Genomic DNA, 13427 nt, shown 5'->3' on the forward strand with positions numbered 1-13427 from the left:
AGTGTATAATGTGTGATGTCAGTGTGTGATGTCAGTGTATGATGTGTGATGTCAGTGTATGATGTGTGATGTCAGTGTATAATGTGTGATGTCAGTGTATAATGTGTGATGTCAGTGTATGATGTGTGATGTCAGTGTATAATGTGTGATGTCAGTGTGTGATGTCAGTGTATGATGTGTGATGTCAGTGTATGATGTGTGATGTCAGTGTGTGATGTGTGATGTCAGTGTATAATGTGTGATGTCAGTGTGTGATGTCAGTGTATGATGTGTGATGTCAGTGTGTGATGTCAGTGTATAATGTGTGATGTCAGTGTGTGATGTGTGATGTCAGTGTGTGATGTGTGATGTCAGTGTGTGATGTCAGTGTATAATGTGTGATGTCAGTGTGTGATGTCAGTGTGTGATGTGTGATGTCAGTGTGTGATGTCAGTGTATGATGTGTGAGGTCAGTGTGTGATGTCAGTGTATAATGTGTGATGTCAGTGTGTGATGTCAGTGTGTGATGTCAGTGTATGATGTGTGATGTCAGTGTATGATGTGTGATGTCAGTGTGTGATGTCAGTGTATAATGTGTGATGTCAGTGTAAGATGTGCGATGTCAGTGTATGATGTGTGATGTCAGTGTATGATGTGTGATGTCAGTGTGTGATGTGTGATGTCAGTGTATAATGTGTGATGTCAGTGTATGATGTGTGATGTCAGTGTATAATGTGTGATGTCAGTGTGTGATGTCAGTGTATGATGTGTGATTTCAGTGTATAATGTGTGATGTCAGTGTATGATGTGTGATGTCAGTGTATGATGTGTGATGTCAGTGTATAATGTGTGATGTCAGTGTATAATGTGTGATGTCAGTGTATGATGTGTGATGTCAGTGTATGATGTGTGATGTCAGTGTATAATGTGTGATGTCAGTGTGTGATGTCAGTGTATGATGTGTGATTTCAGTGTATAATGTGTGATGTCAGTGTATGATGTGTGATGTCAGTGTATGATGTGTGAGGTCAGTGTGTGATGTGTGATGTCAGTGTATAATGTGTGATGTCAGTGTGTGATGTCAGTGTATGATGTGTGATTTCAGTGTATAATGTGTGATGTCAGTGTATAATGTGTGATATCAGTGTGTGATGTCAGTGTATGATGTGTGATGTCAGTGTGTGATGTGTGATGTCAGTGTATAATGTGTGATGTCAGTGTGTGATGTCAGTGTGTGATGTCAGTGTATGATGTGTGAGGTCAGTGTGTGATGTCAGTGTATAATGTATGATGTCAGTGTGTGATGTCAGTGTATGATGTGTGAGGTCAGTGTGTGATGTGTGATGTCAGTGTATAATGTGTGATGTCAGTGTATGATGTGTGATGTCAGTGTATGATGTGTGATGTCAGTGTATAATGTGTGATGTCAGTGTGTGATGTCAGTGTATGATGTGTGATGTCAGTGTATAATGTGTGATGTCAGTGTATAATGTGTGATGTCAGTGTGTGATGTCAGTGTATAATGTGTGATGTCAGTGTGTGATGTCAGTGTATGATGTGTGATGTCAGTGTATGATGTGTGATGTCAGTGTGTGATGTCAGTGTATGATGTGTGATGTCAGTGTGTGATGTCAGTGTATGATGTGTGATGTCAGTGTATGATGTGTGATGTCAGTGTGTAATGTGTGATGTCAGTGTATAATGTGTGAGGTCAGTGTATGATGTGCGATGTCAGTGTATGATGTGTGATGTCAGTGTGTGATGTGTGATGTCAGTGTATAATGTGTGATGTCAGTGTGTAATGTGTGATGTCAGTGTATGATGTGTGATGTCAGTGTATGATGTGTGATGTCAGTGTATAATGTGTGATGTCAGTGTGTAATGTGTGATGTCAGTGTATGATGTGTGATGTCAGTGTATAATGTGTGATGTCAGTGTATAATGTGTGATGTCAGTGTGTAATGTGTGATGTCAGTGTATGATGTGTGATGTCAGTGTATGATGTGTGATGTCAGTGTATGATGTGTGATGTCAGTGTATGATGTGTGATGTCAGTGTATGATGTGTGATGTCAGTGTATGATGTGTGATGTCAGTGTGTAATGTGTGATGTCAGTGTATGATGTGTGATGTCAGTGTATGATGTGTGATGTCAGTGTATGATGTGTGATGTCAGTGTGTAATGTGTGATGTCAATGTATGATGTGTGATGTCAGTGTGTGATGTCAGTGTATGATGTGTGATGTCAGTGTATGATGTGTGATGTCAGTGTATAATGTGTGATGTCAGTGTATGATGTGTGATGTCAGTGTATGATGTGTGATGTCAGTGTATAATGTGTGATGTCAGTGTGTGATGTCAGTGTATGATGTGCGATGTCAGTGTATAATGTGTGATGTCAGTGTTTAATGTGTGATGTCAGTGTATAATGTGTGATGTCAGTGTATGATGTGTGATGTCAGTGTATAATGTGTGATGTCAGTGTGTGATGTCAGTGTATGATGTGTGATGTCAGTGTGTGATGTCAGTGTATGATGTGTGATGTCAGTGTGTGATGTGTGATGTCAGTGTATAATGTGTGATGTCAGTGTGTGATGTCAGTGTATGATGTGTGATGTCAGTGTGTGATGTCAGTGTATAATGTGTGATGTCAGTGTATGATGTGTGATGTCAGTGTGTGATGTGTGATGTCAGTGTGTGATGTCAGTGTATAATGTGTGATGTCAGTGTGTGATGTCAGTGTATAATGTGTGATGTCAGTGTATGATGTGTGATGTCAGTGTATAGTGTTTGATGTCAGTGTATGATGTGTGATGTCAGTGTATGATGTGTGATGTCAGTGTATAATGTGTGATGTCAGTGTATAATGTGTGATGTCAGTGTATGATGTGTGATGTCAGTGTATTATGTGTGATGTCAGTGTGTGATGTCAGTGTATGATGTGTGATGTCAGTGTGTGATGTCAGTGTATGATGTGTGATGTCAGTGTATGATGTGTGATGTCAGTGTATAATGTGTGATGTCAGTGTGTGATGTCAGTGTATAATGTGTGATGTCAGTGTGTGATGTCAGTGTATGATGTGTGATGTCAGTGTGTGATGTCAGTGTATAATGTGTGATGTCAGTGTATGATGTGTGATGTCAGTGTGTGATGTGTGATGTCAGTGTGTGATGTCAGTGTATAATGTGTGATGTCAGTGTGTGATGTCAGTGTATAATGTGTGATGTCAGTGTGTGATGTCAGTGTGTGATGTGTGATGTCAGTGTGTGATGTCAGTGTATGATGTGTGAGGTCAGTGTGTGATGTCAGTGTATAATGTGAGATGTCAGTGTATGATGTGCGATGTCAGTGTATGATGTGTGATGTCAGTGTATGATGTGCGATGTCAGTGTATGATGTGTGATGTCAGTGTATGATGTGTGATGTCAGTGTGTGATGTGTGATGTCAGTCTATAATGTGTGATGTCAGTGTGTGATGTCAGTGTATGATGTGTGATGTCAGTGTATGATGTGTGAGGTCAGTGTGTGATGTGTGATGTCAGTGTATAATGTGTGATGTCAGTGTGTGATGTCAGTGTATGATGTGTGATTTCAGTGTATAATGTGTGATGTCAGTGTATAATGTGTGATGTCAGTGTGTGATGTCAGTGTATGATGTGTGATGTCAGTGTATGATGTGTGATGTCAGTGTATAATGTGTGATGTCAGTGTATAATGTGTGATGTCAGTGCATGATGTGTGATGTCAGTGTATAATGTGTGATGTCAGTGTGTGATGTCAGTGTATGATGTGTGATGTCAGTGTGTGATGTCAGTGTATGATGTGTGATGTCAGTGTATGATGTGTGATGTCAGTGTATAATGTGTGATGTCAGTGTGTGATGTCAGTGAATAATGTGTGATGTCAGTGTGTGATGTCAGTGTATGATGTGTGATGTCAGTGTGTGATGTCAGTGTATAATGTGTGATGTCAGTGTATGATGTGTGATGTCAGTGTGTGATGTGTGATGTCAGTGTGTGATGTCAGTGTATAATGTGTGATGTCAGTGTGTGATGTCAGTGTATAATGTGTGATGTCAGTGTGTGATGTGTGATGTCAGTGTGTGATGTCAGTGTATGATGTGTGAGGTCAGTGTGTGATGTCAGTGTATAATGTGTGATGTCAGTGTATGATGTGCGATGTCAGTGTATGATGTGTGATGTCAGTGTATGATGTGTGATGTCAGTGTGTGATGTGTGATGTCAGTGTATAATGTGTGATGTCAGTGTATGATGTGTGATGTCAGTGTATAATGTGTGATGTCAGTGTGTGATGTCAGTGTATGATGTGTGATTTCAGTGTATAATGTGTGATGTCAGTGTATGATGTGTGATGTCAGTGTATAATGTGTGATGTCAGTGTATAATGTGTGATGTCAGTGTATGATGTGTGATGTCAGTGTATGATGTGTGATGTCAGTGTATAATCTGTGATGTCAATGTGTGATGTCAGTGTATGATGTGTGATTTCAGTGTATAATGTGTGATGTCAGTGTATGATGTGTGATGTCAGTGTATGATGTGTGAGGTCAGTGTGTGATGTGTGATGTCAGTGTATAATGTGTGATGTCAGTGTGTGATGTCAGTGTATGATGTGTGATTTCAGTGTATAATGTGTGATGTCAGTGTATAATGTGTGATGTCAGTGTGTGATGTCAGTGTATGATGTGTGATGTCAGTGTGTGATGTGTGATGTCAGTGTATAATGTGTGATGTCAGTGTGTGATGTCAGTGTATGATGTGTGAGGTCAGTGTGTGATGTCAGTGTATAATGTGTGATGTCAGTGTGTGATGTCAGTGTATGATGTGTGAGGTCAGTGTGTGATGTGTGATGTCAGTGTATATTGTGTGATGTCAGTGTATGATGTGTGATGTCAGTGTATGATGTGTGATATCAGTGTATAATGTGTGATGTCAGTGTGTGATGTCAGTGTATGATGTGTGATGTCAGTGTATAATGTGTGATGTCAGTGTATAATGTGTGATGTCAGTGTGTGATGTCAGTGTATAATGTGTGATGTCAGTGTGTGATGTCAGTGTATGATGTGTGATGTCAGTGTGTGATGTCAGTGTATGATGTGTGATGTCAGTGTGTGATGTCAGTGTATGATGTGTGATGTCAGTGTATGATGTGTGATGTCAGTGTGTGATGTCAGTGTATGATGTGTGATGTCAGTGTGTGATGTGTGATGTCAGTGTATAATGTGTGATGTCAGTGTGTGATGTCAGTGTATGATGTGTGATGTCAGTGTGTGATGTCAGTGTATGATGTGTGAGGTCAGTGTGTGATGTCAGTGTATAATGTGTGATGTCAGTGTATGATGTGTGATGTCAGTGTGTGATGTGTGATGTCAGTGTGTGATGTCAGAGTATAATGTGTGATGTCAGTGTGTGATGTCAGTGTATAATGTGTGATGTCAGTGTGTGATGTCAGTGTATGATGTGTGAGGTCAGTGTGTGATGTCAGTGTATGATGTGTGATGTCAGTGTGTGATGTGTGATGTCAGTGTGTGATGTCAGTGTATGATGTGTGATGTCAGTGTATGATGTGTGATGTCAGTGTGTGATGTCAGTGTATAATGTGTGATGTCAGTGTATGATGTGCGATGTCAGTGTATGATGTGTGATGTCAGTGTATGATGTGTGATGTCAGTGTGTGATGTGTGATGTCAGTGTATAATGTGTGATGTCAGTGTATGATGTGTGATGTCAGTGTATAATGTGTGATGTCAGTGTGTGATGTCAGTGTATGATGTGTGATTTCAGTGTATAATGTGTGATGTCAGTGTATGATGTGTGATGTCAGTGTATGATGTGTGATGTCAGTGTATAATGTGTGATGTCATTGTGTGATGTCAGTGTATGATGTGTGATGTCAGTGTATGATGTGTGAGGTCAGTATGTGATGTGTGATGTCAGTGTATAATGTGTGATGTCAGTGTGTGATGTCAGTGTATGATGTGTGATTTCAGTGTATAATGTGTGATGTCAGTGTATGATGTGTGATGTCAGTGTATGATATGTGATGTCAGTGTATAATGTGTGATGTCAGTGTATGATGTGTGATGTCAGTGTATGATGTGTGATGTCAGTGTATAATGTGTGATGTCAGTGTATGATGTGTGATGTCAGTGTGTGATGTCAGTGTATAATGTGTGATGTCAGTGTATGATGTGCGATGTCAGTGTATGATGTGTGATGTCAGTGTATGATGTGTGATGTCAGTGTGTGATGTGTGATGTCAGTGTATAATGTGTGATGTCAGTGTATGATGTGTGATGTCAGTGTATAATGTGTGATGTCAGTGTGTGATGTCAGTGTATGATGTGTGATTTCAGTGTATAATGTGTGATGTCAGTGTATGATGTGTGATGTCAGTGTATGATGTGTGATGTCAGTGTATAATGTGTGATGTCATTGTGTGATGTCAGTGTATGATGTGTGATGTCAGTGTATGATGTGTGAGGTCAGTGTGTGATGTGTGATGTCAGTGTATAATGTGTGATGTCAGTGTGTGATGTCAGTGTATGATGTGTGATTTCAGTGTATAATGTGTGATGTCAGTGTATGATGTGTGATGTCAGTGTATGATATGTGATGTCAGTGTATAATGTGTGATGTCAGTGTATGATGTGTGATGTCAGTGTATGATGTGTGATGTCAGTGTATAATGTGTGATGTCAGTGTATGATGTGTGATGTCAGTGTATGATGTGTGATGTCAGTGTATAATGTGTGATGTCAGTGTGTGATGTCAGTGTATGATGTGTGATTTCAGTGTATAATGTGTGATGTCAGTGTATGATGTGTGATGTCAGTGTATGATGTGTGAGGTCAGTGTGTGAAGTGTGATGTCAGTGTATAATGTGTGATGTCAATGTGTGATGTCAGTGTATGATGTGTGATTTCAGTGTATAATGTGTGATGTCAGTGTATAATGTGTGATGTCAGTGTGTGATGTCAGTGTATGATGTGTGATGTCAGTGTGTGATGTGTGATGTCAGTGTATAATGTGTGATGTCAGTGTGTGATGTCAGTGTATGATGTGTGATGTCAGTGTGTGATGTCAGTGTATGATGTGTGAGGTCAGTGTGTGATGTCAGTGTATAATGTGTGATGTCAGTGTGTGATGTCAGTGTATAATGTGTGATGTCAGTGTATAATGTGTGATGTCAGTGTGTGATGTCAGTGTATAATGTGTGATGTCAGTGTGTGATGTCAGTGTGTGATGTGTGATGTCAGTGTGTGATGTCAGTGTATGATGTGTGAGGTCAGTGTGTGATGTCAGTGTATAATGTGTGATGTCAGTGTATGATGTGTGATGTCAGTGTGTGATGTGTGATGTCAGTGTATGATGTGTGATGTCAGTGTATGATGTGTGATGTCAGTGTGTGATGTCAGTGTATAATGTGTGATGTCAGTGTATGATGTGCGATGTCAGTGTATGATGTGTGATGTCAGTGTATGATGTGTGATGTCAGTGTGTGATGTCAGTGTATAATGTGTGATGTCAGTGTATGATGTGTGATGTCAGTGTATAATGTGTGATGTCAGTGTGTGATGTCAGTGTATGATGTGTGATTTCAGTGTATAATGTGTGATGTCAGTGTATGATGTGTGATGTCAGTGTATGATGTGTGATGTCAGTGTATAATGTGTGATGTCAGTGTATGATGTGTGATGTCAGTGTATGATGTGTGATGTCAGTGTATAATGTGTGATGTCAGTGTGTGATGTCAGTGTATGATGTGTGATTTCAGTGTATAATGTGTGATGTCAGTGTATGATGTGTGATGTCAGTGTATGATGTGTGAGGTCAGTGTGTGATGTGTGATGTCAGTGTATAATGTGTGATGTCAGTGTGTGATGTCAGTGTATGATGTGTGATTTCAGTGTATAATGTGTGATGTCAGTGTATAATGTGTGATGTCAGTGTGTGATGTCAGTGTATGATGTGTGATGTCAGTGTGTGATGTGTGATGTCAGTGTATAATGTGTGATGTCAGTGTGTGATGTCAGTGTATGATGTCTGATGTCAGTGTGTGATGTCAGTGTATGATGTGTGAGGTCAGTGTGTGATGTCAGTGTATAATGTGTGATGTCAGTGTATGATGTGTGAGGTCAGTGTGTGATGTGTGATGTCAGTGTATACTGTGTGATGTCAGTGTATGATGTGTGATGTCAGTGTATGATGTGTGATGTCAGTGTATAATGTGTGATGTCAGTGTGTGATGTCAGTGTATGATGTGTGATGTCAGTGTATAATGTGTGATGTCAGTGTATAATGTGTGATGTCAGTGTGTGATGTAAGTGTATAATGTGTGATGTCAGTGTGTGATGTCAGTGTATGATGTGTGATGTCAGTGTATGATGTGTGATGTCAGTGTGTGATGTCAGTGTATGATGTGTGATGTCAGTGAGTGATGTCAGTGTATGATGTGTGATGTCAGTGTATGATGTGTGATGTCAGTGTGTGATGTCAGTGTATGATGTGTGATGTCAGTGTGTGATGTGTGATGTCAGTGTATAATGTGTGATGTCAGTGTGTGATGTAAGTGTATGATGTGTGATGTCAGTGTGTGATGTCAGTGTATGATGTGTGAGGTCAGTGTGTGATGTCAGTGTATAATGTGTGATGTCAGTGTATGATGTGTGATGTCAGTGTGTGATGTGTGATGTCAGTGTGTGATGTCAGTGTATAATGTGTGATGTCAGTGTGTGATGTCAGTGTATAATGTGTGATGTCAGTGTGTGATGTCAGTGTGTGATGTGTGATGTCAGTGTGTGATGTCAGTGTATAATGTGTGAGGTCAGTGTGTGATGTCAGTGTATAATGTGTGATGTCAGTGTATGATGTGTGATGTCAGTGTGTGATGTGTGATGTCAGTGTGTGATGTCAGTGTATGATGTGTGATGTCAGTGTATGATGTGTGATGTCAGTGTGTGATGTCAGTGTATAATGTGTGATGTCAGTGTATGATGTGCGATGTCAGTGTATGATGTGTGATGTCAGTGTATGATGTGTGATGTCAGTGTGTGATGTGTGATGTCAGTGTATAATGTGTGATGTCAGTGTATGATGTGTGATGTCAGTGTATAATGTGTGATGTCAGTGTGTGATGTCAGTGTATGATGTGTGATTTCAGTGTATAATGTGTGATGTCAGTGTATGATGTGTGATGTCAGTGTATAATGTGTGATGTCAGTGTATAATGTGTGATGTCAGTGTATGATGTGTGATGTCAGTGTATGATGTGTGATGTCAGTGTATAATGTGTGATGTCAGTGTGTGATGTCAGTGTATGATGTGTGATTTCAGTGTATAATGTGTGATGTCAGTGTATGATGTGTGATGTCAGTGTATGATGTGTGAGGTCAGTGTGTGATGTGTGATGTCAGTGTATAATGTGTGATGTCAGTGTGTGATGTCAGTGTATGATGTGTGATTTCAGTGTATAATGTGTGATGTCAGTGTATAATGTGTGATGTCAGTGTGTGATGTCAGTGTATGATGTGTGATGTCAGTGTGTGATGTGTGATGTCAGTGTATAATGTGTGATGTCAGTGTGTGATGTCAGTGTATGATGTGTGATGTCAGTGTGTGATGTCAGTGTATGATGTGTGAGGTCAGTGTGTGATGTCAGTGTATAATGTGTGATGTCAGTGTGTGATGTCAGTGTATGATGTGTGAGGTCAGTGTGTGATGTGTGATGTCAGTGTATAATGTGTGATGTCAGTGTATGATGTGTGATGTCAGTGTATGATGTGTGATGTCAGTGTATAATGTGTGATGTCAGTGTGTGATGTCAGTGTATGATGTGTGATGTCAGTGTATAATGTGTGATGTCAGTGTATAATGTGTGATGTCAGTGTGTGATGTCAGTGTATAATGTGTGATGTCAGTGTGTGATGTCAGTGTATGATGTGTGATGTCAGTGTATGATGTGTGATGTCAGTGTATGATGTGTGATGTCAGTGTGTGATGTGTGATGTCAGTGTATGATGTGTGATGTCAGTGTATGATGTGTGATGTCAGTGTGTGATGTCAGTGTATGATGTGTGATGTCAGTGTGTGATGTCAGTGTATGATGTGTGATTTCAGTGTATGATGTGTGATTTCAGTGTATAATGTGTGATGTCAGTGTATGATGTGTGATGTCAGTGTGTGATGTCAATGTATGATGTGTGAGGTCAGTGTGTGATGTCAGTGTATGATGTGTGAGGTCAGTGTGTGATGTCAGTGTATAATTTGTGATGTCAGTGTATGATGTGTGATGTCAGTGTATAATGTGTGATGTCAGTGTGTGATGTCAGTGTATGATGTGTGATGTCAGTGTATAATGTGTGATGTCAGTGTGTGATGTCAGTGTATAATGTGTGATGTCAGTGTGTGATGTCAGTGTATGATGTGTGAGGTCAGTGTGTGATGTGTGATGTCAGTGTGTGATGTCAGTGTATGATGTGTGATGTCAGTGTATAATGTGTGATGTCAGTGTATGATGTGTGATGTCAGTGTATAATGTGTGACGTCAGTGTGTGATGTCAGTTTATGATGTGTGATGTCAGTGTATGATGTGTGATGTCAGTGTATAATGTGTGATGTCAATGTATAATGTGTGATGTCAGTGTATAATGTGTGATGTCAGTGTGTGATGTCAGTGTATGATGTGTGATGTCAGTGTATAATGTGTGATGTCAGTGTATGATGTGTGATGTCAGTGTATAATGTGTGATGTCAGTGTATAATGTGTGATGTCAGTGTGTGATGTCAGTGTATGATGTGTGATTTCAGTGTATAATGTGTGATGTCAGTGTATGATGTGTGATGTCAGTGTATAATGTGTGATGTCAGTGTATAATGTGTGATGTCAGTGTATGATGTGTGATGTCAGTGTATGATGTGTGATGTCAGTGTATAATGTGTGATGTCAGTGTGTGATGTCAGTGTATGATGTGTGATTTCAGTGTATAATGTGTGATGTCAGTGTATGATGTGTGATGTCAGTGTATGATGTGTGAGGTCAGTGTGTGATGTGTGATGTCAGTGTATAATGTGTGATGTCAGTGTGTGATGTCAGTGTATGATGTGTGATTTCAGTGTATAATGTGTGATGTCAGTGTATAATGTGTGATGTCAGTGTGTGATGTCAGTGTATGATGTGTGATGTCAGTGTGTGATGTGTGATGTCAGTGTATAATGTGTGATGTCAGTGTATGATGTGTGATGTCAGTGTGTGATGTCAGTGTATGATGTGTGAGGTCAGTGTGTGATGTCAGTGTATAATGTGTGATGTCAGTGTGTGATGTCAGTGTATGATGTGTGAGGTCAGTGTGTGATGTGTGATGTCAGTGTATAATGTGTGATGTCAGTGTATGATGTGTGATGTCAGTGTATGATGTGTGATGTCAGTGTATAATGTGTGATGTCAGTGTGTGATGTCAGTGTATGATGTGTGATGTCAGTGTATAATGTGTGATGTCAGTGTATAATGTGTGATGTCAGTGTGTGATGTCAGTGTATAATGTGTGATGTCAGTGTGTGATGTCAGTGTATGATGTGTGATGTCAGTGTATGATGTGTGATGTCAGTGTATGATGTGTGATGTCAGTGTGTGATGTGTGATGTCAGTGTGTGATGTGTGATGTCAGTGTATGATGTGTGATGTCAGTGTATGATGTGTGATGTCAGTGTGTGATGTCAGTGTATGATGTGTGATGTCAGTGTGTGATGTCAGTGTATGATGTGTGATTTCAGTGTATGATGTGTGATTTCAGTGTATAATGTGTGATGTCAGTGTATGATGTGTGATGTCAGTGTGTGATGTCAATGTATGATGTGTGAGGTCAGTGTGTGATGTCAGTATATAATGTGTGATGTCAGTGTGTGATGTCAGTGTATGATGTGTGATGTCAGTGTGTGATGTGTGATGTCAGTGTATAATGTGTGATGTCAGTGTGTGATGTCAGTGTATGATGTGTGATGTCAGTGTGTGATGTCAGTGTATGATGTGTGAGGTCAGTGTGTGATGTCAGTGTATAATGTGTGATGTCAGTGTGTGATGTCAGTGTATGATGTGTGAGGTCAGTGTGTGATGTGTGATGTCAGTGTATAATGTGTGATGTCAGTGTGTGATGTCAGTGTATGATGTGTGATGTCAGTGTATGATGTGTGATGTCAGTGTATAATGTGTGATGTCAGTGTGTGATGTCAGTGTATGATGTGTGATGTCAGTGTATAATGTGTGATGTCAGTGTGTGATGTCAGTGTATAATGTGTGATGTCAGTGTGTGATGTGTGATGTCAGTGTGTGATGTCAGTGTATGATGTGTGATGTCAGTGTATAATGTGTGATGTCAGTGTGTGATGTCAGTGTATAATGTGTGATGTCAGTGTGTGATGTGTGATGTCAGTGTGTGATGTCAGTGTATGATGTGTGAGGTCAGTGTGTGATGTGTGATGTCAGTGTGTGATGTCAGTGTATGATGTGTGATGTCAGTGTATAATGTGTGATGTCAGTGTATGATGTGTGATGTCAGTGTATAATGTGTGATGTCAGTGTGTGATGTCAGTTTATGATGTGTGATGTCAGTGTATGATGTGTGATGTCAGTGTATAATGTGTGATGTCAATGTATAATGTGTGATGTCAGTGTATAATGTGTGATGTCAGTGTGTGATGTCAGTGTATGATGTGTGATGTCAGTGTATAATGTGTGATGTCAGTGTATGATGTGTGATGTCAGTGTATAATGTGTGATGTCAGTGTATAATGTGTGATGTCAATGTATAATGTGTGATGTCAGTGTATGATGTGTGATGTCAGTGTATAATGTGTGATGTCAGTGTATAATGTGTGATGTCAGTGTGTGATGTCAGTGTATAATGTGTGATGTCAGTGTGTGATGTCAGTGTATGATGTGTGATGTCAGTGTATGATGTGTGATGTCAGTGTATGATGTGTGATGTCAGTGTGTGATGTGTGATGTCAGTGTGTGATGTGTGATGCCAGTGTATGATGTGTGATGTCAGTGTATGATGTGTGATGTCAGTGTGTGATGTCAGTGTATGATGTGTGATGTCAGTGTGTGATGTCAGTGTATGATGTGTGATTTCAGTGTATGATGTGTGATGTCAGTGTATAATGTGTGATGTCAGTGTATAATGTGTGATGTCAGTGTGTGATGTCAGTGTATAATGTGTGATGTCAGTGTATAATGTGTGATGTCAGTGTGTGATGTCAGTGTATGATGTGTGAGGTCAGTGTGTGATGTGTGATGTCAGTGTGTGATGTCAGTGTATGATGTGTGATGTCAGTGTATAATGTGTGATGTCAGTGTATGATGTGTGATGTCAGTGTATAATGTGTGATGTCAGTGTGTGATGTCAGTTTATGATGTGTGATGTCAGTGTA

This window comes from Dendrobates tinctorius, unplaced genomic scaffold (assembly GCF_039654945.1).
Source record: "Dendrobates tinctorius isolate UK_male_01 unplaced genomic scaffold, ASM3965494v1 ptg000211l, whole genome shotgun sequence".
Classification (NCBI taxonomy): Eukaryota; Metazoa; Chordata; class Amphibia; order Anura; family Dendrobatidae; genus Dendrobates; species Dendrobates tinctorius.